Raw genomic sequence first — 4,932 nt, forward strand, 5'->3', positions numbered from 1 at the left:
GGTGCCCCCAACACTCTCTTGATGCCTTCTTCAAATATTCTATGTGTTTTATTTCTAAGTATGAGGTTATATTTTGTAAATTGAAAACAATTGTTGGACTCACTATGTGGTTCTAAATATATTGCTTCTGAAAGAGATAAGAAAGTCTATATTTCCTTTTTCAAATATTTAATGTAGCTTAATTCTATTTTTAAGATAGTATTTTGCAACCTAAGAAGAGTGAGGATCACTAATGGATATTAATTGAGTTAGATTTTTACAGTGATAGGGAAGTCTAAATTCCTCTTTAAAGGTTCCATGTCACCTATTTCTAGGCTTGAAATTGTATTTGGCATCCTAACAAGAGTGGGAGCCGCTAATTCATTATAATGCACTAGCTTCTCAAGGGAGGGAATGGGGTTGGGAGTGAGTGAAGTCACTAAGAGGTTTCTAATGCACTAGCTTAGCCTAGGGAGGGATGGGGAAGCTTAAATCCTTCATGTCAATACATGTGGTCTCTCTCAACACATCCAAGGGAATTATAAGAGAAGGGTGAGGGAAAGACATAATATAAAGGTTATATTAGAAGTCACATCCTTGGTCCATAGAGTTGTGTGTTAGTCCTACCTAGAAGGATCAATAAAGAAAATGGTCAAAATATTATTTGTAATGAGGGGAAGGAAATGAAAATTACTCACTCAAAATTTTCAAAACGTCCCCAAGTTTAGGATGGCCTAAGTAAGCCCTCGTGACAACTCTATGGTATTATTTGCTAGAGATTCTAAATATTTGCAATTGGGTTCTTGAGAAGAGATTAGATTAGCTCTTTTGCATTTTGGGAAGTTATCAAACCAATTTTTTTCTTTTTTTTCTTTTCAATCTAAAAGATTAAGATTAATTATTAAAAAGTAGCTATATTCAAAGCATCGAACTACATTTGAAATGACCATCTTTATGACACCAATTAACTTATCATAAAATCACCAAAAACTTTATGGAAATTAAATTTCACTTATATTTTGGCCATCCCTATATATATATAGATACATACATAGACGGAAACTTGCTAAAAGAGTGTCATCCCTTAAGGAGTTATTTCGGGAAGAGAAAAGACAACTGATTCCCCCATTATTAATCTTTACTCAAACTAGAGTAATGTGGACATAGACAGAATGGAAATTGAAACCTAGCTGCTAGTTCATAAGATATAATGCCGGCGAAACCCATTCCCACCTATTTTAATCTAGGATCCTCTTCCGCCTGTCTTGAACATTCAAACGAGAGCAGCCATCCCTTCAGAAGTATCATACTCTGCTATTCTGAGTGTAACCCAACAATGCGCCAAAGTTTTCCGCAAACCAAGTTATTAAGGAGTTTCTTCCCATTCTTTTGCTTCGTATTGGAAGGCCTGCGCAGAGTCCTCCAATACCATGATCTCATTGAACTTAATATTATCTCGAAGAGGTAAACTGACAGCCTTCTGCCTGCGCTTGATATAATTTCTTTGTTTTCATCGATTAGTGAGTGATCTCCGTCCCGAGTCTTCCTGCATGAACTGTACATCAATTCCAAAGTGGACTATGCTAAATTAAATGCGTGGGGTAGATGTTTTGTGTCAGAGTTGTTCCGTTAACGGTAAAAAATGTGACGATGATTTCCTTGACCCAAGCGATCTTCAAGAATGTACGTGCCTGAGCCTTCTCCGTGTCGAGCTTGAATGCAATGCCAAGGCGATGCGATCATAGCCAGCTATTCACTTGGAAGGGCCAGACCTGTGCTACATCGTATCTGACTCCTTGCTAGCTCACTCAAAAATTCAACGGCATCTTCCTCCTCGGGCCTCGTCTCTTTCAAGAGTGGTTAATAAGAACACCGATTATGCGTTCATCGGACCAGATTTGCTAGACCTCCAATAGATTATCCTACATTCGCCTGTGATTATTGATATTTGATCACAATTGCAAGATCTTGGCACAGAATTCCTAAGATAGAAACCCTAGACCCTGCCGTAACCGTAGCTTCATCGCTCCTGATAATCCTCCTTACGTGTCGCTGATGGAAAACATCCAGAGGGACGAGTGAAGCAAAGTAAAGCTACGTGCCTAGTGGTACGAAAGACCGGAAGAATGTTGAGGTTGGCGAAAGAAAAAAACCCTAAACCTAACATTGGGCTAAGCAAAAACCCTAAACCTAACAACGGGAAAGAAAAATCCCTAAACCATCTATTGGGCGAAAGCAAAAAGCCTAAACCTAACATCGCGTCTACGCTTTTAGTGGAAAATGGACATTTTCCGTACAGTATAGCCGGGTTGTAATGGAGTTGAAAAGAATTTCAAGATTATTTTTTAAGCCTCTCAAATAAATATGTGCGCAGACTGCAAGTCCTCTATATTCAGATCGCGCCTACGCTTCAAAAAATTAAATATTTCTTAAATATTCCTTAGGGTTCCCATGCACATGAGTTCTAGGTTTCAGCTCAGTATTTGCAAGTGTATTCACACTCTCCTCTGCACCGCGGGCTACATTGTGCGTGCTCTTTCTTGCGTTAAGTATCCTTCGTATCCCGCATAAGTTAGATACATAACTAAGGTTGTAAATTTTGCACAATCGACCAGCAGCAGATATTGAGCACCGCGGGGCTTCGATTATCCCATCTAGGGCGCGCAGGTACTACTCCCGGGATGTGTTCATTCAAATCTCTTCAAACTGTGGCAGCAAGGATTAGCGCTCCAACTCGACCCTTGAATTTAATGCTTCCCATGTCCTGCGATGGATATTTAAATAATAATAATAATAATAATTATACTCATTTGCTTCCCATGTCCTGTCATGGATATTTAAATAATAATAATAATAATTATACTCATTTTAAATAATTTATGAAACATATCTATTTAATATTAATAAAAATATTATAGAATCTAACTTAATCCTCACATAAATAATTTTATACTCTAAATTAAAAATAAATTAAATTTATCAATAAATTTTAATAAATTTAATTAAAACATTTTTTCATATAATCAAATGAATTTATCTCATTTTTAAAATTTTTAATACATAAGAAAAATTAAAAACAACTAAATCACTATAACTGAGAACCCCTATTGATAACACTGAAATATATATCTTATTCATTTAAATTTATTTAAGAAAACGTGAATCTCTTAATATAAGATTAGAGGAAACCTGTCATCATAATCCCGACTAAGATATAATCTAATATTATCAAAGTTCATTCAAATCCTAATTTAATATTGGTTCATAATATTGCATGCCATAACAAACCCACCGAGATCTAATGTACGAGCAGAATATTTAGACCTAACCCTATTCTTTAGCATTAATATTATTAAACATTTATTTTAACACCTACTATAATATTGGCCCATGTTAGTTAAAGATGTATTGTATGCACAACAAACCCTAATAAAATCTAATTCATGAGCAACACCTTTAGCACTAGCAAGGCAGTAGAAATTTATTAAACAAATTTGTAACTCTGAGTTTCCTAGTTAAATTTTAAAAGATGTCGAAATATAAACACCTGATATATCTACAAACTAGTTTATTATTATTTTAGGTTCCCATATAACTTTTGATATTGTTCTCTTCTTACATATACATCTATCAGGGACGTCATGGTGAAGTCGATAGAGAAATTAAATATAAAGAATGCGTATAAAGCAAGGCATTCGAAGTTTTATTGAATCACCTCATTACATCATACTCGCCTTTGCACACTGCCATCTTTTTTTTTACAATAAAAAGAAACCAGAGATGATGAATGTTAATCGAGTATATTAACGGAGTTGCACTATAAATGAGGAGAATGTAAACTTGTTTGAGTTGTGAGAAGAAGGAAGTCTTGTCGCCGGAATGCATTTGAATGCCTTCTCCGCACAAATCAATCTATTCATATTTTGCATGATATGAAATCTTCTGATACTTCCACACGTCTCCTCCAATACGTTCAGAAACTCCACCGACAAAGAAAATAGTGTTGGAGTTACAAGGAAGAAAGAAACCCTTTCTCATTACAAAACCTAATAGAAGAGGAAAAGAGAGCATTTATTGTCGTAAAATGATTCGAAGTGATCCATCATGTACATCCCACGTCTTACTCACACACATTTCATTGCGCTTAGTTGGAATCCCATACATACAGATTGAAGGCTCAGCTACTTCCTCAGGGCTGTTGTTGCAGAGAAAAGACATTGACATGTTCAAGAACCAGTGAAGTAGAAGTCGGTAGCTCTGAATCTGCTTTCGTATTTAGTGCAACTACACCATTTTCCACCCCATGGGCAAAGTCTGCACGCATCATATAAATCAAAGTGTAGTTAAATCCAATTTATAATTCGAAGGGTCTGAGAACCGCACAGTACTCTGCATCATAATTGTGTTAATGCACTTTTAATAATAGAAGTATCAGGTTGAAAAGAAAGAAAACTCTGCTTCACACCTTCCGGTTCCCAGAGCTAGGGAATCTCTGATTGTTTCGAGGAGTAAGCGGAGCTGTGAATCAACACAAGTGCTTTTGCGTTGCTTCTCCTTCCTGATCAATTTCAAAACCAATAAAAAAAAAATAAGAATCACTCAGATTACCATGGGACTCCATGATTTCTTTTCTGTAAATCAGAAAGCCAAAAACAATCCAAAACAAAATAGAAATACAACAGAAAAAGGTGCTGAAGTATTAGTTTGTCATTCCTCTACATGGGTATAAACAAGGAGCTGCATGACACTAAGGGCACCAACAGCACTAGTTCATTGCAGCACCATCTTAGCAGTCGCCCTTGGTGTCATGCTGCTCCATGTTTTTATTCATGCTATCGAACTCCTGCGAAAATTAGAATGAGGATTCTTTATATAGGAGCATTAGGGTTTCATGACATAGCTGGCCGAGAGAAGGGCCAATAGCATTGAACCCGGAATTTAGTGGACACATGA

The sequence above is a fragment of the Pinus tabuliformis genome, chromosome 5_2, assembly GCF_031772625.1.
Source record: "Pinus tabuliformis cultivar Carrire ecotype Pingquan chromosome 5_2, CPIR1, whole genome shotgun sequence".
Classification (NCBI taxonomy): Eukaryota; Viridiplantae; Streptophyta; class Pinopsida; order Pinales; family Pinaceae; genus Pinus; species Pinus tabuliformis.